Genomic DNA, 22,668 nt, shown 5'->3' with positions numbered 1-22,668 from the left:
GACAAATTCTGAATACGGAACACTGTCTGCAACTCACCCTAGGTATAGAACTCTTCCAAACTCTAAACTCCAGCCCCACCCTTCCTCCAGAGACTGGATAGAACCCTATATCAAACCCTAAATGCCGGGCAGGGAGGGGAGGGGACGAACTCTCCCTCGCTCGCCCGCTTTCAGGGCGACTCGTTCTCCATTGGAGACTTTCAGCAAAGGGACATCCCGTAAATAATCCCCAGACCATTACGAAAAAGACAAGCTCTGAATACGGAACCCTGTCTGCATCTTACCCTAGGTATAGAATTCTTCCAAACTCTAAACTCCAGCCCCACCCCTCCTCCAAAAACTGGATCGAACCCTATATCAAACCCTCAATGGCGGGCAGGGATGGGAGGGTAAGAAATCTCAATCCCTCACTCGCCTGCTCTCAGGGTGACTCGTTCTCCGTTTGGAGACATCCAGCCAAGGGACATCCCGTAAATCATCCCCAGACCATTACGAAAAACACAAACACTGAATACGGAAGCCTGTCTGCATCTCACCCTAGGCATAGAACTCTTCCAAGCTCAACTCCAGCCCCACCCCTCCTCCAAAGACTGGATAGAACCCTATATCAAACCCTCAATGCCGGGCACGGAGGGGACGGGACGATCTCTCACTCCCTCGCTCACCAATCCTCAGGGTGACTTGTTCTCCGTTAGGAGACATCCAGTAAATGGACATCCCGTAAATCATCCCCAGACCATTACGAAAAAGACAAACACTGAATACGGAACCCTGTCTGCATCTCACCCTAGGTATTGAACTCTTCCAAACTCTAAACTACAGCCCCACCCTTCCTCCAGAGACTGGATAGAACCCTATATCAAACCCTAAATGCCGGGCAGGGAGGGGAGGGGACGAACTCTCCCTCGCTCGCCCGCTTTCAGGGCGACTCGTTCTCCATTGGAGACTTTCAGCAAAGGGACATCCCGTAATTAATCCCCAGACCATTACGAAAAAGACAAGCTCTGAATACGGAACCCTGTCTGCATCTCACCCTAGGTATAGAATTCTTCCAAACTCTAAACTCCAGCCCCACCCCTCCTCCAAAAACTGGATCGAACCCTATATCAAACCCTCAATGGCGGGCAGGGATGGGAGGGTAAGAAATCTCAATCCCTCACTCGCCTGCTCTCAGGGTGACTCGTTCTCCGTTTGGAGACATCCAGCCAAGGGACATCCCGTAAATCATCCCCAGACCATTACGAAAAACACAAACACTGAATACGGAAGCCTGTCTGCATCTCACCCTAGGCATAGAACTCTTCCAAGCTCAACTCCAGCCCCACCCCTCCTCCAAAGACTGGATAGAACCCTATATCAAACCCTCAATGCCGGGCACGGAGGGGAGGGGACGATCTCTCACTCCCTCGCTCACCAATCCTCAGGGTGACTTGTTCTCCGTTTGGAGACATCCAGCAAAGGGACATCCCGTAAATCATCCCCAGACCATTACGAAAAAGATAAACACTGAATACGGAACCCTGTCTGCATCTCACCCTAGGTATTGAACTCTTCCAAACTCTAAACTACAGCCCAACCCTCCTCCAAAGACTGGATAGAACCCTATATCAAACCCTCAATGCCGGGCAGGGAGTGGAGGGGAGGAACTCTCACTTCCTCGCTCGCCCGCCCGCCCTCAGGGCGACTCGTTCTCCATTTGGAGACATGCAGGAAACTGATATCCCGTAAATCATCCCTAGACCATTACGAAAAAGACAAACACTAAATACTGATCCCTGTTTGCATATCAGCCTAGGCAGAGAACACTTCCAAACTCTAAACTCCAGCCCCCTGACAACTCCAAAAACTTGATAGAAACCTCCGTCAAACCCTTAATGCCGGGCAGGGAGGGGAGGGGAGCAACTCTCACTCAATCGCTCGCCCACCCTCAGGGCCACTCGTTCTCCATTTGGAGACATCCAGAAAGGGACATCCCGTAAATCATCCCTAGACCATTACGAAAAGGACAAACACTGAGCACTGAACCCTGTCTTCATCTCACCCTTGGCAGAGAACTGTTCCAAACTCTAAACTCCAGCCCCCTCCCTCCTCCAAAGACTAGACAGAACCCTCCATCAAACCCTCAATGCCGGGCAGGGAGGGGAGGGGAGGAACTCTCACTCTCTTGCTCGCCCACCCTCAGGGCGACTCGTTCTCCGTTTGGAGACATCCAGCAAAGGGACATCCTGTAAATCATCCCTAGACCATTACGAAAAAGACAAACACTGAACACTGAACCCTGTCTCCATCTCACCGTAGGCAGAGCTCTCTTCCAAATTCTCACTCCCTCGCTCGCCCACACTCAGGGCGACTCGTTCTTTGTTTGGTGACATCCACCAAAGGGACTTCCCATAAATCTTCCCTAGACCATTATGAAAAAGACAAACACTGAACACTGAACCCGGTCTGCATCTCACCCTAGGCAGAGAACACTTCCAAACTCTGAACTTCAGACCCCTCCCTCCTCCAAACACTAGATAGAATCCTCCATCAAACCCTCAATGCCGGGCAGGGAGGGGAGTGGAGGTAAAAGGAGGAACTCTCACTCCTTTGCTCGCTCGCTCGCCCACCCTCAGGGTGACTCGTTCTCTGTTTGGAGACATCCAGCAAAGGGACATCCTGTAAATAATCCCTAGACAATTACGAAATGGACAAACACTGAACACTAAACCCTGTCTACATCTCACCCTAGGCAGAGAACTCTTTCAAACTCTAAACTGCGGCCCCCTCCCTCCTCCAAAGATTAGATAGAACCCTCCATCAAACCCTCATTGCCGGGCATGGAGGCGAAGGGAGGGAAAGGGAGGATTTCTTCCTCCCTCGCTCGCCCGCCCTCAGGGCAACTTGTTCTCCATTGGGAGACATCCAGCAAAGGGACATCCCGTAAATCATCCCTAGACCATTACGAAAAAGACAAACACTGAAAACTGAACCCTGTCTGCATCTCACCCTAGGCAGAGAACTCTTCCAAACTCTCAAGTCCAGCCCTCTCCTCCAAAGAATATACAGAACCCTCTATCAAACCCTACATGCTTGGCAGGGCAGGGAGGTATGGAACTCTCACTCTCTCACTTGTCCACCTTCACTAAGGGTGACTCGTTCACCCGTTGGAGACATCCAGCAAAGGGTCATCCCGTAAATAATCCCTAGACCATTACAAAAAAGACAAACACTGAACACTGAACCCTTTCTGCATCTCACCCTAGGCAGAAAACTCTTGCAAACTCTCAACTCCAGCCCCCTTCTCCATAGACAAAACCCTCTATCATTCCCTACATGCCTGGCAGGGCAGCAGAGATAGGGTAGGAACTCTCACTCCCTCTCTTGCCCGCCCACACTCACGGTGACTCGTTCTCCCTTTGGAGACATCCAGCAAAGGGACATCCCGTAAATCATCCCCAGACCATTACGAGAAAGACAAACACTGAACCCTGTCTACATCTCACCCTAGGCAGAAAACTCTTGCAAACTCTCAAGTCCAGCCCCCTCCTCCACAGCATAGACAGAACCCTCTATCAAACCCTGCATGCCTGGCAGGGCAGGGGAGGGAGGGGACGAACTCTCACTCACTCACTCACCCGCCCACACTCAGGGTGACTCCTTCTCTCTTTGGAGACATCCAGCAAAGGGACATCAAGTAAATCTTCTCTAGACCATTACGAAAAAGACAAACACTGAACACTAAACCCTGTCTGCATCTCACCCTAGGCAGAAAACTCTTGCAAACTCTCAACTCTTACAAACTCTCAACCCCCTCCCTCCTGCAAAGACTATACAGAACCCTCTATCAAACCCTACAGGCCTGGCTGGGCAGGAGATGGAGGGGAGGAACTCTCATTCCCTCACTCACCCGCCCACACTCAGCGTGACTCGTTCTCCGTTTGGAGACATCCAGCAAAGGGACATCCCGTAAATCTTCCCTGGACCATTACGAAAAAGACAAACACTAAACACTGAACCCTGTCTGCATCTCACCCTAGGCAGAAAACTTTTCCAAACTCTAAACTCCAGCCCCCTTTTCCAAAGACTAGACAGAACCCTCTATCAAACCCTACATGCCTGGCAGGGGAGGGAGGGGAGGAACACTCCCTCAGTCGCCCACCCTCAGGGTGGCTTGTTCTCCATTTGGAGACATCCACCAAAGGGACATCCCGTAAATCATCTCTACACATTTAGGAAAAAGGCAAACCGTCAACACTGAACTCTGCTAGGAAGATCCTAGTACATGTCTGTTACCCCTCTACAAGCTCTTCCTGCTCCTCTAGGCCTATAAGAAAGAGTTTTCAGCTTATTCTGTACTAGGGTGGAAAATTGAGTGTCCTATTAGCTCCCCCTGCTCCCTAGAACATCCTAGGTGATTCATGTAACCCCTTATTTCACCCCCTGGACTAATAGAAATGTTTTCTGATTGTTTGTGTGCTAAGGATGGAAATTTGGTGACTGCTCTATCTGCTCTGCTCTCTATAGGTCCCCAGACGGACTCATGTGTTGCTGGTATGCACACATCATGACTGTCCCTACCTCCAGGATGTTGTTCAAATGTACCAGTGGGTATGCAGATGGCAGGGGAGCCTTATTTTAAATGAAGAAGCAGGACTACAATCTCACCTTTTCAGCGACTGTTCTTGCTGATGCAAGATGGAGAACACACCGATAAACTTGCTTTAAACAGCAGAACTGGTGGTGGTGGTAAAATGTGAAGCCCTAAAAGGATATATATTAAGATGTCCCACAAAGGAGATGGTGGCATGTCAGTTGTGAAACACCTGTTTGGTTCACCACCAAGGACTGTTGAAAATGACCAGGCAGAACCTAATTTCAACAAAAGATGTAGCCCTGAGGGAGGCCTTTCTACAACCTAGCAGGCCGCTACTATAATAGAGGTATGCATGGCTCATTTTGAGGAGGAATGCACAGGAACGCAGTTCAGGTAGTTCTCCAAAGAGGTCATATGTCAGGTGGCCCTGCCCATATGATTGTTGGCCATTTTGGGCTGGTTGCAGGTGCCAGGTGGGGGAACCCTCCCTTGCCTGGCACCAACCCAGTACTGGCCATTATGGTCAGGTTTTGGGCCAAAAATGGTTGCTTTCGGTCATTTTGGGCCCAAAACAGCCAGGATTGGTCCTGAAATGGGCCAGATTGGGCCTCTGATGGATGGTGGATCCTGACCCTTTTGGACCCATTTTTTGGCCATTTTCAGCCCCTTTTTGCCATTCTGGATTGTTTCTACCCTGAATGGCCACAATTGCATCCAAAACAGTCAGGATAGGTGAAGCCAGAGGGTGTGGCATGTGCAAATCAGTTATGCTAATGACACACTTTCTGTGATGTCAAGGGTATTGGCATATGCTAATGAGTTATGCTAATGAGTTTCAGCAGCTCTTTTTCTACAAAATGATCCCTGGAGGTATGCGTGCTCTAATTTTACAATGCTCATCCAAGTATATGTTTGCAGACTGTAAAAGCTTGGTCTAAACTCTTTGTTGTTGATTTCTCTAGGAATGCTGCCACTTAGATACTCCTGGTCTGATATGGCCCCAGAACTGGATATCCTTCAAGAGGATTACATGAACCCTAAAAATCGAAAATCTGCAATGAATGTAGTCAAAGCTGTTTCATATTCCATTTTGAACCATTGTTTCAGTGAGATGTTTTTTAAATGTACAAGGTGTATTGAAGATATTCCTGCCTGGGGGGCAGGGGCATGATTGCCTGACATGGGAAGAAGATTTCTATAACCAGAACTTGAAATATGTATCTACTAAACTCTCCATGGGGCCCATGCGCTATATTGTAACACTGTTAGCCACAAGTATCCACTGTTTTACAATGAATAAGCGGCATATTAGATGGCTAAGAAGGTATATAGAAGTAATTCAAAATGCTACAATTGCACAAGATGCTCTAAAAGGATTATTAAAGCAGTCCAGACGTTATATAGATCTCACTATGATGATTATTAGGGATAAATTCACACATCATAACTCCTTACTGAATTACTGTGGTATATGTGCTCCAGTATTAGAGAACAGGATGTAGCCCGAGTCTGATATATAACAGAGAGAGCAGTTTTCAATTTTTAAAAATGTGTTCATGCCATTTGTCTCACAGAGAACTGGCAGCCTTCAAAAAGGAGATTGTGCAGAATTTAGTCCATGTTTGTATAAATAAAGTTGCTTTTCAATCAGTTTAATTTGTTTATTCCCTTTGACTTACCACCAGAACAATGTCTGCCTACAGATGATAAAGAATGTGCCATTGTGACATTATCACGCAGGGTGGTCATGCTGCCAGTGGAGCGGCGGCAGCACTGGTGGCTGGGAGGCCACCCGCACCACTCACCTGCCCTGCTGAGGGGGCAGCCAGCTTGCTGAATGCTCCCTGTCCTGTGGGGCAGGCAAATGGCATGGGCAGCCTCCCAGCCCTCCATGCCACTCGCTTGCCCAGCAGGACAGGGAGTGCCCAGCAAGCTGGCTGCCCCCTCAGAAGGGCAGGCAAATGGCACAGAGGGCTGGGAGGCCATTAGACTACCCTGCAGGACAGGGAGTGCGTGGCAAGTCAGCAGCCCCATCAACGGGTAGGCGAGTGGCACAGGCATCCTCCCAGCTCTCTGTGCCATTCACCTGCCTGGCTGAGGGGATGGCCAGCTTGCCATGTGTTCCCTGTCCTGCTGGGCAGGTGCGGGCGACTGCTCAGCTGCCAACGCTGTCATCAGCATGCTCCCGGAAGCTGGCAGCTTTGCCTGGCACCCTCTCTTTGGTGGTGCTGGGGCAGACTACCCTCCCTGCCCCCCCAATCTGGCTCTGCTCCTTGTTGCCCTAGAGATCTGTATCTCAGTTTGTCATTGCCTATTTTTGTCATTGATGAGTCATATGTGCTTTGAATTCATGCTTTGTAAATTGTTTAAGACAGGTCTGTCATTATAGAAATTACTCAGTGCTAAATAAATGGATGAATGCTGAGATAGATTTCTCATGTGAATGGAAAATAAGCCTGGTATGTCATTGATGCATACCAATAAATAAAGTCCCATAAAATTTCATCATGTATTGTTTTGCACATCACGTAATGGCACATCACGTAACCCCACAGGACTTCTGAAGATGGCTAACATTCATATCCCAGTGAACGAAAATAGGTAAAGGTGGTCCCCTGTGCTACCACCATGTCATTACTGACATGGGGGATGTCACATCACAATGTTTTCTTCGTGACTTTTTACAGAGTGGTTTGCCATTGCCTTCTTCAGTCATCTACACTTTAACCTCAGGAAATTGGGAACTCATTTTACCATTTTTGCAATGATGGAAGGCTGAACGAACCTTGAGCTGGCTACATGAACTCGGCCTCTGCCAGGATCGAATTCAGGTCATGAGCTTGGATTGCAGTACTGCAACTTACCACTCTATGCCACAGAGCTCATATTCCAGGGAAGAAAGACACTAAATTGAGAAGTGATGTGGTGGTGGGAATGGGGCAGACATCAACAGATGGATAGCAACCATTTCACTTTGATGAAAGTCTCAATACATCTAAATAGGAAGGAAGGTATTACACAGGTTTTAAAACCTTCCTCTTAAGTTTGAAAATAAATTTATGAAACAGTTAAACATGCACAGTTATATCCCGGTGAACCCAAGGCCGAGCCTCATAGAATCTCATTTTAGAAGCTTTTTAAATTGTCCATTTAATGCAACTGGGAACTGCAACTCTACCTCTTTGAGTCAACATTTTAGAAAATTTTTCTCTTTTAAACTTTAAGAAATTCTGTGCTGAAAAGATGTATTGTTTCCCCCTTCATTTACTTCCACCAAGGTGCTACTATTCGTTAGGTTGCAGTTGCTTTATCCTCTTCAAGATTGTGGAGAATAATTTCCTATTTTTCTTCTCCAGTTCTGAGGACCATAGAAGGATTAGTATAGTTACTGTTTACATAAAATCATGAATGATCACTCAAACAAGTTCCTTAAATTGATGGCCAAATGTTAAAATGTTTTTGTCTCTCTTAAACTTGAGTCCATAGGGCAATGAAACTTCTATGTATCACTGAAAATATCTTCCAAATTAGATATAGTTTTTGGGTGATGCAATTAGTATGTGCAATGCACAAATTCAGTGCTGCTTAGAATACTGCAGCTTCTAACCCAGTTTATTTTTTTGGATTGAATGTGTTAAAAGGTTGTACCTGACATCACCCATTGTACTGTAAAAGAATACTTAGGCTGTATTGTCGAAGGCTTTCACGGCCGGAGAATGATGGTTGTTGTGGGTATGACACTGAGAGATCTCTGTCTTTTGGTGCTACACCTCTGAAGATGCCAAGACCCGGAAAACCCCGGAAAAACCACAACAATCATCAATACTTAGGCTTTCCATGGCTGTATTGAGAGAGGACACTGAGAGAGCTCTATCTTTTGGTGCTACACCTCTGAAGATGCCAGCCACAGCTGCTGGCGAAACGTCAGGAACTACAATGCCAAGACCACGGCAATACAGCCCGGAAAACCCACAACAACCATCGTTCTCCAGCCGTGAAAGCCTTCGACAATACATTAAGACATCTCTGTATGAAGACATCTGTTAGGGATATCCTGTCAATTACCATGAAACACTCAAAAATGAGCATGACCTGGAAAAGAGAGATCAAATATTGTCTCCTTGTTTTCTCAAAAGTGATATGAATACATTATGGATCCTCGAGAATGTTGTTTTGTGTTCTTAGAACCTAGTAACATCTGAGCCCCTACAATTTAAAGTCCAATATATTCGTGTTCACTCTTCAATTCAGTAATGGCATTCTACTACCTTCACCTTTGGATTTCTTAAATTTGGATGAACCCAAATGCTGGCCATTTCTATGTATAATGAACTAGCACCTTTTCAGAGCACAGAACCACTATTTCTAAAGGCTGCCCTATAGGAATGTCACATCTAAACATAATATTTAAATTACAAAGGTTTGGTACCACATAAGATTTTGTACAGCTCTTAAAAGTCCTGTGAGTCAAGACTGTCCTCATGCACAAGCATAGAAAAGTAGACATCTTTCAGGTTCTTTGAAGACCCAGTCTAATACACAGAACTGGCTCCAGTTCCTCCTCTCTTGAGAAACAACCAGAGCAGGCAGAATGCTGGGCCAATGACTGTTGCAGTCTGTTGCAGAGTGAGAAAGAGAGGCCTTTGACGTTCCTGTGAGAAAGCAGCAGAGAGATAGCTGGCAGTTAATATGTTCTGTTACATTGAAACAGTCCATGTCTAACCACCGTTTGTTAATGAATATAAGAACCATTCACTTTTATGTGTCATCTTGTAAATAAAGTTTATTTTGTTTTGTTTAACCCTGGCTGGCTTGTAGTTGTTGGCTGAGTTGAATTAAAGAGTGCACACAAACCTCAGACCCTTTAATCAAGACAAGGGTCATTAATCTAAATGGTGGCAGTGTATACAAGATCAAAAAGAGTCCAGTAGCACCTTTAAGACTAACCAATTTTATTGTAGCATAAGCTTTCGAGAATCAAGTTCTCTTCATCAGATGCCTGTACATTGGACAAACCAGCCAACCTCTACGCAAAAGAACAAATGGACACAAATCTGACATTAGAAATGGAAACGTCCAAAAACCAGTGGGAGAACACTTCAATCTACCAGGACATTCCACCAAAGACTTAAAGGTCGCTGTGGTTCAACAGAAACCTTTCAAAAACAAAATCCAACGGGAGGCTGCTGAATTGGAATTCATATGCAAATTTGACTCTGTCAAGCTGGGACTGAATAGAGACTATGAATGGTTATCACATTATCACAGGTAACTGATTTCCTTTACAGAGGCATGATCTGGGGGAGCCCAGTGACGCCTGGTGTGGGCTTTCGGGGACCACAGTTCTCTTTGTCAGATGCATCTGGCAGGGAGAGCTGTGGTTATCGAAGGCTTATACTACATAGGAATTGGATACTTTCACTGCTGAAAACTAACACGGCAAACTGACTCCACACCAAAAGGAGATGTTTACATTTACTAGCAAAGGAATGTTTGGGTTGCCTCCCCGCTAATTGCATCCTGTCCCCTTGTGATATATGTCCCCTTCTTTCCCCTCTCTCTCCTCCTCCTCTGTATTTGACCAGTTTGGATCAGGCATCTGACGAAGAGAACTTGATTCTCGAAAGCTTATGCTACAATAAAATTGGTTAGTCTTAAAGGTGCTACTGGACTCTTTTTGATTTTGCTACTACAGACTAACACGGCTAACTCCTCTGGATCTATGAGTGTATACAAGAGAAACTATTTTTCAGTTCCCTTTTCGAGAGCTCTGGACAGTACGTGAGTGAGAGGAAGTAAACACAGGGAGTGGAGTGCTTATCTGGTGGAGGCTCCAGGATAGGAGAGGGAACCCTGGGAAGTTTTGGGTCAGGGCTCTCTGACTTAAACTTAGAAGGTAGACAGCGTGTGGTAAATGTCTTTTTCTGCCAGGGAAGCCCCTGAACCAGTGAAAAAAGGTTTAGAGAGGATGGCAGGGTGTGGGAAGGCTGTTTCTTCCACTTTCTCTGAGTTGAAGAGGTTTTTCATTGCTTTTCATATTTCACTGCAGATGCTCATAAACATTTGTAAACTTCTTTGTGTGAGAAATGTCCCCCATTAACTAGCCTGGGAAAAATTGTCCATCTATCCAAATATTTCAGAGACAATGTGTGTTTACAATTTAAAAATGTTTTTGATTTATTTATTCTTTTATTTAATAATAACATCTTAATGCCTTTTCTACAGAGGATCCCTCCTGAGGCATCTCACAACACAAAATAGTAGTTTCGCAAAACTCAATAGAAAGAAAACTCCAGTCGTGGAATAAAAAACTTCAAATTATTTTGACACATTCAGGGTTGTAAACACAGTATAAAAAGGTGTTAAAACATCAACCATTTAATTAAAAGCCTGGGCAAACAGAAACATTTTGACTCTAGAAGAAAATTAATACAAATATTACTGAAAGTCGTTATTTTTTACTCAAAGTTTAAACTATTTTTATTGCTTACATCATTGGCCTCTGTCACTATGCATCATTGTGTGTTTTATCTTAAATTTTTGGCAGAGAAATTACCAAACACATTGTATCTAATTACAAAAAATTACATAACATTTCCCCTTTTATACATAATTCACATTTCAATGATTACAGAATTCAACATTTGTATACTTTACAGATAAAGTATTTGTATTTATCTTCTACTCCTCTGGTTCCACATAATCTCCGCTGAAAGAAAAATTTCTTTGCAACAGAGGATGTTCTGTAAATAAAAAATAAAAAATAAAATTTGTAGATTTTCAAAATGCTGGTAGAATTTTGGTTTACAATTCCCAATGGTGTGGGACTGCATAAACTGCTGTGCCCCCAAAATAATTTTGAGTGGCAGCTGCCCTCCCCATTGAAGGAAGGATTGGCATCGGTTCCCCTTTGGGAAGAGTCACAGGAGTTTGGGGATGCATAATTTGTGTTGCAGCTGCTCCGTTTGCTTACTTGGGGCTTATACAGAAATTGCTGGAGGTATCCACATATAAAACCTTTGTTTTCAAACCCGTTATTTTTTCATAACATATTTTGATAGTTTATTGTTTTTTCAGAGTACTAAATGTGCTTAAGTTTGTTTTCCTGCTTAATCGAAGTACACAGAAACCAGTGGCAATTAATATACAAAAACAAAGAGCAATTGTGGTAGTCAAGCATAATCTTCATTTATTTCTCACAACCTGCCTATTGACCCTATTGTCAAGATAATGCATCACACAAAACTTGCTCCCAGACCACATAAACCAAGAAAAGTAAGGGGCAACAGCTTTCCTCTTCCCCACAATGAATAAAACAATCTGGTAGTACAGTGCCATAGCAACAGCTCTACCATAGTATTTCTGCATTTCTTTTTTTCCATAACAGAAATACATGAGAAAAAATGCAAGGAGTGTTCTCTTTGAAATGTTAAAACTGACAGTAAGGTATGTTCCTTGTAGGATATTATTATGAAGGCTAGTCTGTATGTCTGCCAAAGGAGAACTGCCATTGACACTGTGTTCAGGGAGCATTTCTTTTTTTTTTTAAATAAACATAAATTACAAAGACAGTCTCTTCTTTTTCCTCTGGGGATGCATGAGTGGAAAGGAGGTTTATCCTTCCCTCCTTATTTACTACAACTCTAAGAAGCTACTGTTTCCCCCTTGGAGCAGATATACTAGTTTAGAAGTTGTTTACATAATTTATACTCAGCTTGTTCTCCCTGAGCAGATCAAAATGAGCTTACAACATTACTCTCCATTTCTGTATTTTATCCTCACAATAAAAAAATTAATACTTCCTCTAGAGCTCTCTTGCACAAGCAGAACCATGAGAAAAGATGGTGATCTCTCTCTCTCACACACACACACACACTCAGAAGTGCTGGATGAGTTAGCCTGGGTGGAGCGGCCTACCACCCTTGAGGCCTTGATTGCACTCAGCCTGCAAATAAATGGGTGCCTGGAGGACAGATGCCAGGCTAGGAGTAGCAGCCGGGGCCACATGACTACCAATTACCCTTCCCCCAGGGGGGCCTGCAACCTTTGACTCATTCCCCAGAAGACGTGGTGGAGCCTATGCAACTTGGGGCTGCAAGACCACGCCTTACCCCAGCGGAAAAAGGCCAGCGGCACCAAGCTAACCTGTGCCTCTATTGTGGGGCACCAGGACACTTTGCCACCACCTGCCCTGAGAAGCAGCAGACACCGGGAAATGCCAAGCCCCAGGGGCCTTGGGCCCTGGCTTCCTGGGGCAAGCAAAAGGGCTCGATGGACCTGGTGGCAGAGGACCACAGCACATCCTAGTCCCTGTCTGGCTACAAGCACCAAGGGGGGGCATGGATCCTGTCCCATGCCCTAGTGGATTCTGGGGCCTCATGCTTCTATATGGACCTCATCTTTGCCACCCAACACCAGGTGCCACTACAGGACAAGGCTACAGCAGTCCAGGTGGAAGCTATTGACAGCTGGCCCTTGCGCTCTGGACCAGTCATGAAAGAGACCCAACCCTTGACTTTGTGTATCCATCAGCATCAGGAGACTCTGAGGTTGGACATTGCCCATATGCCCCGTTTCCCGATTGTACTGGGAATGGACTGGCTGATGTTGCACAATCTGCTGATAGATTGGACAGCACAAGAGCTTAGTTTCTGGGATTCCTGCCCTCATCTAGACCACTGCACCCTGTTAGGAGTGACTGCGCCTACGGAGACCCAGTCTCCCTGCACCGTATGCAGATTTTCAAGATGTATTTGAAGAGAGGGGGGCAGACCAACTTCCCCCGCACTGTCCTTTTGATTGTGGGATTGACTTGCAACCAGGAGCACCCCTGCCTGTTGGTCAGTTGTACTTGCTTTCCAAGCCGGAGTGCCATGCCCTCCGGGATTTTCTGGACAAACGTGGGTTCATCCAACCCTCTACCTCACCCACCTCAGCACCTGTGTTGTTTGTGGTGAGCTTCGTCTCTGCAATGATTACCGTGCCCTCAATAAGACTATGGTGAAGAATCGGTACCCCCTGCCATTGATCCCGGAACTGTTGGAGTGAGTGAGCGGGGCACAGCAACCTCAAGTGGAAGCACCTTGGACTGGGATACAGGAAAGTGGGTTAAACGCCTTGGACAGATCCCAGTGATGTGGACTGAAGTGTAAAAGTGAAGAATTGGAGAATCAGAGAGGTAGAATGCAGATTGTTGATGAACTGCCTATATTGCCTGCAATGTTGCAAACAAACTTGGGGAACCCAGTGACAGTTGTGACAACTACTGCAACTTCAAAGCCAAATGGTGATGGTGATTATCAGTTAGTGCATCATGGGGTATGCTCTGTGACAAATACTTATGAAGTTGTTGATTTCCTTGGCTAAGGGACCTTTGGACAAGTTGCAAAGTTCTGGAAAAGAGGAACAAATGAGATAGTGGCAGTCAAAATTCTGAAGAACCATCTGTCTTATGCACGTCAAGGGCAAATTAAAGTGAGCATATTAGCAAGACTAAGTAATGAAAATGCTGATGAATTTAACTTTGTGAGAGCATATGAGTGCTTTCAGCATCACAACCTGCTTAGTTTTTGAAATGTTGGAACAGAATTTATATGATTTTCTGAAACAAAACAAGTTTAGCCCTCTTCAGTTGAAAGTTATATGGCCTATTCTGCAACAAGTGGACACTGCACTGAAAAAACTAAAAAGTCTTGGTTTAATACACGCTGACCTCAAGCCAGAAAACATGTTGGTGGATCCTGCCCTGCAGCCATACAGGGTTAAGGTAATTGACTTTGGGTCTGCTAGCCATGTATCAAAGACTGTTCAACATACTTGCAGTCTCGGTACTACAGGTATGACCTCACAAGTCTTGGTCTATCCACCATATGTTTATCAAACCCAGTCAAGTGCCTTTTGTAGTGTAAAGAAACTTAAAGTGAAGCCAAGTAGTTGTGTGTACCATGAAAGAACCTACCCACAGATCTGTGTGAATGGTAAAAATATTGGAATCATTCAGCATCCAAGCAGGGTTGGTACTTTTTTTCAGGCAACAAACCTATTGGACAGACCTCAAGGAGAGACTTGTAGGGATGTACAGATAAAGATTTTTTAACAAGATAATAGACTAAATTATTTACAAGTTTTCACTATATTGAAGTATGCCAATACATAAATATGATGTGAAGAAACCCATTATAAAGCTCTGCTCTTTGTAGCTTTCACCCTTTAATGCTAACTAATTGTTCTGTGCCACTGCTTTGAAGATTAGAAAAATAGTCTGATGTATCTGGGGTCTGAGGCACAGCCCTTGGACTTGCTGGGAGGAGGAGATGGGAGACAGCCAGGATACAGCTGCCCAGTTGCCCCAGCAGGCTACCAGGGCCAGAACCTACCAACACAGGAGGGAGGGAAAGAAGCATCCAAGCCTCAGAGGGTTAGAAGGGGCAGGTAGAGGCCAGCTAGTCTCACCCTCCAGTGGGAGTCTGTATCTCAGCCGATTATTTTGGATACACTGGAAAAATATCTTGCTGGACAACCAAAGGACATTATGCAGATTGATGAGATGATGCTGGTCAAAAAGTTGTTGATGGAGATCTGCCACTTTATCCACACCTACTGTTAAGGGAATCAACATGCAGTGGAACTTTGCAATTCTGCCTTGGGAGTTCTCTCTCAGCTGCAACAACTTCAATGCAATGTTCAGCCGCATTTCTACCCAATTACAGGAACTGACAGTGTGTTTTGAAGACAATGCCAATGTTCATGACATTGAACTTTTGCAATACATCAGGGTGGACTGTGCTAAACTGAAGCAGATCCTGCAAGAGACTGTTTAAATTCAAAGCCCTAAATCAAGTAACGCAACTGGCTGTCATTGACAGTCTTGAAAAGGCATTTTGGAACTGAGTAGAAAACTATACAGATGAGTTTATGAAACTGTACCAGACACCACAGATGGATCTTAAAGCCATATCTCAAGCTGCAAAAGAGTAGCCTCTTGAAATCAACCAGGATCCCCCACAAAGCCCACCCAAGAGCCAACAGAGACTGGGAAAAGAAGAAAACCGTAGCAGTCCCAAGGCCAATCTCTTAGCCAGCCCCTGTCTCCAGAAGCCACTGGGAAACCTCTCTGCCAACTTTCTCTGCTGCAGGAACGGCAGCCACACTTGTGTCAAAGGGCCAAACGTGAGGTAGAAAAAGAGCGCCTTGCCTGCCACCATCCACCAGGTGGAGGATGGAGGGGCTGTTGGACATCTGGGCAGTCATAAAACCAGGAAATACCAAGATCACCTTTTTGCAGCCCAGCAGTGTAGCAGCAACAGGATATCCTCCAAAAAGACATCACCTGGGACATCAATGGGAGGGTGACCAGGCGCAGGAAAAGTCACTGGACCTCAGGAAGGCAGATTCACCTGGAAAGGCCAAGAGAGGCCAGTGGGAGGTGCTACCAGTCTGAGCCATTTGCCTGAGGCATTGAACACTGCTCCATCCATAGTATGAGTGATGGCAGGGAGGGGGGGTTCCCAGGGAGGCCTCTGTCAATGATCAAGATTGTTGCTTTCTTGGAACAATGAGCAAGTGCGTTACTGGCTGACTGCACCAAAAACTGCCCCAGTGCCCCAGCTGTGACCAGGGTTCCAGAGCAGCCCAAAGTCACGCTTCCTGCACCTGCCCCATTTTCCACCTTAGGGGGCTGCAAGCCACAGTCTGAAAAGGCAATTGGGGGAGCAGTAGTGATGGAGAGCAGCAGGCTGATCCGGTGCATGTGTTGGACATGGTGACAAAGCTTGAATCAGAGTGCCTGAGATGGCAGAGCAAATGCAAGGCAGGAAGCCTCTCAAGGAACAACAGCTTCTGGCATAATGTCGGGCGAGTGCTACTGGCAAGCAGAACACCAGCTGCGAATGAAGCTGTCAAGGTGCCTTCTGGAGTTCTTAACCAGGAAGAACAGGGCAGAGGTGATGATGGGTAGAGCTCAAAGCATGGCTCTGCGGTAGCAGATGACTTATGGGAAGTTCCACCTGTTGGCCAGTCATCTTCATTTGTGACTGCTCTTTAGGAGAACTCCAATCCTAAACTCAATCTGGAGTCTTCAGAGCCATCTGGTAGTTGGTGTGAGACTAAAAAGATCCCAACAACACTTCCCTCTACATATCCAGAAACCGCTCAGGACACCCGTGTTCTTTACATGGGAAAAATGCAGCTGTTGGTTGTATGCCTAAAGAACCAAGAGCTGTTCCTCATCTGAATTCACATCTAAGGACAAAAGAGTCCTTAAGCATTAGCATCTCTGTCACAAAGACAGATAAAGCATGTAGAAAAGTGCACCCTTCCAACTCAAGCTTCGGGGAAGATTCTCTTCCAGGGAGGTTATTCCTACTGTTGTCTGAGCATGAAATTCACCACAAGCACCTCCGTACAGGAGATGTTACCACAGAAGAGCATCAAAAGGATGCTCATGGGAAGGAAGACCCAATGACACACCTTGTATGATAAACAGCATTTTGGGAGACCCTCCAGAATCTCCCATGGAAAGTGTTTTTCAGGCTCTTCACTCTTGCCATTTAAAGAGACAGAGCTCACATGACTTTCTGGAGACCAGGTTCAAGACCCAGCAGCTGCTGGAACCCCAGAAATATCTGGTCTTCCTGCCCCACCACAGCCTCATGAAGATCTTCGGTTTGCTGCCCACCCAGAGTCCACTGGCCTTCAAATGCACTTGTGGCTATTTCAAATTTATCATTACTACATCAGGCCGGCAGATTCCCGCTGGGTTCATGATCCTCGCTACCAGGAGGACCCTTGTAAGCAGTGCAAGAAAAAGTATGTCAAGGGAGATGTCTCTCTCTGTCAGTGGCACCCAAAGCCCTATTGCCAAGCTTTATCATACGGACCTGGCTATTGGATGTATTGCCACCACTCCCAGAAGAATGTCCCCAGGTACAAACTAGGCCTTCATGACCATCATTGGATCCCTGCCTGCCACAGCTTTAACTGCTATTCGCAAAAAACCCAGGGAAACAGAAGAGGACTGTTAGCCCATTCTGTGGCTTCTTTGGGAGCCTTGGTCGTGCGCGGGCGGAGGATATCACACCTTATGCTGTTTACACTGTACATAGTTTGTGGGTGTTTTTTTTCTTTTGTCCCCTTTCCACAGGGCTTTGAAACTGCACATACTTTAAATCACAAGAGCCTTTTAGAGGAAAGAGCTCTCGGCCCACCTGTGTAAATAACACTCCAGAATCTTCAGTCTTTGAATGTCTCAACAGCTGACTGACCAACACAAATTGCTACAACACAACGATGAGAGTGTTGCGGCTACAGTCCCATGTTTTAAAGTGTCTTGTTCTTGGAAATCTGTATACCCTGTATAATATATACATATTATATATATAAATATATATTAAAATGTTTCTGAAAAGAAACTCTAAATAGGTAAAGGTGAATCTTCAATGAGATGGTTTAACTGGTCCCACAATCCTTCTGGGGGCATGGGACCTCATTGGGGTCATCCCATGGGTGGTCCACCACAAGCATGGGGACATCCAATGCAAGGTGGTCCCTAGCCATGGGGTCACCCCTCAGGGCCCATGCAAGGGGTACCCTGAGGTAGTTCACTAGGGGTCCACAACAGCCCCCAGGCTCTGAGGTGGACAGCTTCTGGGGGACGGACAGAGCAGGGCATGAGCAGGAGCACAAGTGTCACCTTGCAGATATCCAATGGGTCACACGTCTTATACATAACTTCCAACATGTCTCTGAGGGTGGTGATTCCACTGGAGCTGCCTGCCAACTGAAACTGCCAACAGACACCCTCTCTGGGAGCCCAGCACAAGCAGTGCGGACTCTGGGTGCAGGCTGGTGAGCACATTCATTTGGGAAAGCGTTGTTTTGGGTTTACTAGCAGGGATGTTATAGTATTTGGCTGCAGAGTTCTCTTACCTTTTTTGTTTTTTAAGGAAGCAGTACAAAGAGAGGGTGGCTTTTTCAGTGGTAGGGGTGGAATGGTCTTTCTTTTCCAGTGGATTTGGACAGCTCCCTGCCTCCTGTAGTTGAAAAGCTGCCTGGGCATTCTTGGTTTCCTCTCTGTGTTTATCTGTGCCCTTTACCCCTTGGTAGGGTTGACCTCTTGCTGAAAAGGGAAGTAGGCCAAGAGGACTTTGCCTGCTGAGAGAAGCTGGGGAAGAGAGGAAGTGCAGACTCTCCACCCCAGTGCATGTTCTCTCTCTTGCACTACCTGGTGAAGTTGCTTAGGCAGGCCTTAGAAAAAGCTGCACTAGTGAAATGCACCTGCCTGAAGTCTGTTTCTGGTTCAGCCCCACAGGCCTGGGTTGTGTCATGTGCAGATGCAGGAGGAAAGAGTTGGGTCAGGAAGGCGGTTCTCCTTTCTGACTTCTCATCTTAGTGAAGCATCAGAACAACTTGCAGGACACCCAGAATCCCCCTGGTCTGTCTTGTTTCTGATTTTGCAAAGATGCCTGTGTAATCTGTGAACTGGGGAAGAAGTCTTTTTCAGGTTCTTGGTACATTTGTTTTCTATCCCTTTGTTTCTTGGAATCAATAGCCCTGGGGGTGCTTCTGTGCCCTGACCCCAGCTTTGCCAACTGAACAATGAATACTGGTTTGGTAGAGATCCAAACTGTGATTATAATTTTCTGAGGTGGAATTTGCCGCATTCTGAACTATACAAACAGTACAGGAAGAACCACTTGTGCATCTTCAGAGATGTTTACTTGTTCTTTCTCCAAGAAATATGGACCAAAAACTTCCATGTGACTTATATTGAAGACCACAGTGCAAACGGGACCTACATCAACTTAAAATTTTCAGTTGAACAACTGCTCCATCAGCAGCCCTTGAATTGCCACACTGGCAATGGGGAGGAGGCTCAGCTTCCTTTTTCCTTTATTTGTCTTTCTCTGGACTTTTAAAAAGCGAACACCCCCCAAGCCAAGTCCTTGCAGCCCACAAGAACAGCACATTGACATTAGCTTAGGGGTTACTGGAGTGCTGCTCACCAAGGAAGGCTTAGCTCAGACACAGAAAGTGTGGAAATTTTTGTAATAAGACTATACTGATCACCAAACCTGAACGCATAGGAAATGGCAAGTGTCCATAAGCAAAGGTATTTTTGAACTTTAATTGCCTACCAAAGAATATGTCTAAAAAAACATAAAGGCAGAGGTGATTCATACTCAAACTTACAAAGAAGTGTAAAAAAACTTTTCAACCAAGGTATTGGGCTGTCAATCTTTTGAAGTTTTTATATGAAAGCTGGGAGTAGGGAGAGAAGAGATATAAAGGAACAGGTTACTACTCTCTTTACACACAATAACTCTGAAAAGGCTGCAGTAGCAAAGTCTGATTGACCCCTGCATGACTGGTTGCGCCGGGATTTACTAATGCAAGTTCCTACAAAACAGAAGTGAAATGCACTTCCTACTCTGTGCTAAGAGATCACTGGAAAGGGAAATGCTTAAACAAAGTATTCAAACTTGGCAGAACGGAAGTCAACTTTGGTAGCGTGGCTAGATCAATTTTTTTGTGTATCCTAAAATATTAAAAACAGAAGATGGAATCCATTTTCAAAGATAAGACAGAATGACTGGAATTAAAGGGGGAGGGGAGCAAATACCTCTTTATCCCCAGAAAAGATTATTAAACCATCTAATTCTAGAATAGAATATTACATATGAGTTCTTCTAAGAATGAAAGTAGCTTATGTCTCCAATTACTGGCCATTTACTTCTTGTAAATTTTGCAATGCAGGCAGCGACAGAATCAGACTAGCCAATAATTGGGGATTCCTTTAGCCAACCATAGAAAGTGCAGAGACAGCTGTTAGTTCTTCTAAGCTACTGGAATGGCTGATACAAGTAATTCACTTTTGAGTAAGTCTTTATAGGAGATATTTTAGTGTTTTTTAATTTGAGCAGGCTTCACATTTAGTAAAAATCTGTTTTCCAAAAGATTTAATAACAGTTCCAGTTCTGAGGAGATTGTTCCATTAAGCAATACTGATGGGTGAGAGTCTCTGGGGAAGACTGATGGAAATTGGAACAGACCTAGGTATCTCATCAGCTGCCCACATTGTCACCTAGCTTATCAGATTTCAAAGCAAATGGAATAAAATGGGCTGTGTCCTCTACAGTCTTTCAGAGTCCCCCCATTCCTATTTTCTAGCTTGAGAGAAAGGTTTGTTTATGAGAGGTGTCTGCATCCCAGTGCCGGTGCATAAAGGGTCAGGGAATGTGTCTTGTACTGTGAATGCAAATTGGATGTCAGTATGCCGAGCAGCATCTCTGGGATGAGTGTGGCGTTGCCCCATTGTGGTTCCTGGGACTGGATTTGGGCCCTGTCACTATTGTGTGTTTTGACTCAGGCTTTGGAGAGCACCTGATACCAGATACAGATTTTTGACTGAGGAGGAGGTTACAGTAGATTCCTTCTGATCTGATCTCTCTTCCCTGTCTGTCTGCTTTCAATTATTACCCACCACCTTCTTGTTCTGAGTCAGGCTTCTGCTCTAGATCCTGTAGTCAGCTTTGCCTTCCACCCCTGGGAAGAAGGCTGAACCTTTTCACCTGTGTCGGGGTTCTTCTTCTTTGAGAATTGGGTGCTGCTGAGCTTCTGAGCCTGAGCCTGCTTTAGTGCAGACTGTGGTGGATTTCAGCAGCTGCTCTGAAGCAGCCCCAGTGCTGTAGCTGTTCAACACAGTGAATCATCTTGGCTGAATTGAGAAGTCTTGTGGCCTTTTAACCTGTTCCACCAACATTTTTGAAAGTGTTCTGAGGAAGAAAGTTAGCCAAGTAGCTTTTATGAAGCCGATAAGTGTATTTTTTGTTCACAGAAGTCACTGACTGGCTTTTCAGTTACCATGCAATGTTCTGAGGCTTTTGTGTTACAATAAAAGACAAAACACCCTTCCCTCCTTGTAGCATCCCAAAAACGTTCAGCTCCTTTATTAAGACAACAGGTCAAAAGAAACTGTGTGAAATTATCACAAAAATTGCTTTTAGAAAGCTCTGGCTAAACTTTGCCCTTGCTTACATATAAAATGTACTAGGGTTGCAGCAGGTGTGATGGAGTCTGAGGCGGCAATACATCTGGGAGTCTGCAGCACCCGAGGGAGGATCCATGGCACTCAAGCCCTAGGATGACTTCCGGGTGCATAAACATGTGCAGCACTTCAGTGCTTTGAAAAAGGGCCATTTGGGAGATGCTGTCAATTCCTACACTGGCCAGGAGGTTTTTTTACCCATAGGTACCATTCCATATATTATGTTTGTGGACCTAGCACTGCAGCATGTATTTCTGATGGAACTTTTCTACATGTGTCCTTTTTGTCCATTTCTAGTGTCTTGAGATTTAAAGTGGCATTGTCTTTGAACCAAGGATAAGCAGGTGTATCCCACAAGTTGCCCTTCTGTGTCCAAAATGAGCTGAGAGGGATTGCAATTGTACAGGAGAGTGCATCAGGAGAGAAATCTTACTCCAGCATGTGATTTTCTAATTGCTTTCTTGGTCTGTCTGCTTTCTCCTTAATAAGGATTTGAATGGTATTTTTAGTGGTAGAATTAGCTCTTACATCCAAAACAATGTAAGAATTCATGGTATTAAAGCTGTAATGATATAAAGGAGAAGGAGTGTTTGGGGAGATGTTTCTATATTTATGAGGAAGCTGAGATTGTCAATGGGTACTCTGATAATCCAAAAGTATGTACATTACACGTTGTTGGAGGAAAATGAGCAGGAGTAATAGGAGGAAATGTGTGGAAGACTCCAGCACTAAAAATCAGACCAACATGAACCAGGCCCGGTTCTCTATAGAAGATTGCACACATGTCTGCAGTTGACTTCCCCATGTCATCTGGAAAATTCACCCAACATTCCAGCTGCAACAGCCCCTGAAGGACTCACTAACCAGGAGAGAAATGTGAGAGGTGGAAGAAGGCAACACAGTGACAGATACTGTGGCCACAATTCTGACAATACCACCAAGCCTGCAGACAGGATTTTCTCATAAAGGTCTGGAAAAAATGGAAACATCAATAAAGGCCTTTGACCTTATACAGGAATTTCTGATGGTGGAGTGGGGGCCAGCGGGG

At 45.3% G+C, this 22,668-nt stretch overlaps 1 pseudogene; it reads left to right on the top strand.

Annotated features, from left to right (window-relative positions):
* The first annotated feature begins 12,964 nt into the window (after positions 1 to 12,964).
* On the top strand, positions 12,965 to 17,598 carry LOC129346874 (F-box only protein 34-like; annotated as a pseudogene).
* Positions 17,599 to 22,668: the final 5,070 nt, after the last annotated feature.

This window comes from Eublepharis macularius, unplaced genomic scaffold (genome assembly GCF_028583425.1).
Source record: "Eublepharis macularius isolate TG4126 unplaced genomic scaffold, MPM_Emac_v1.0 Eublepharis_27, whole genome shotgun sequence".
Lineage (NCBI taxonomy): Eukaryota > Metazoa > Chordata > Lepidosauria > Squamata > Eublepharidae > Eublepharis > Eublepharis macularius.
The sequence above is the reverse complement of the archived record's forward strand: the minus strand, read 5'-3'. Positions and strand labels throughout refer to the sequence as shown.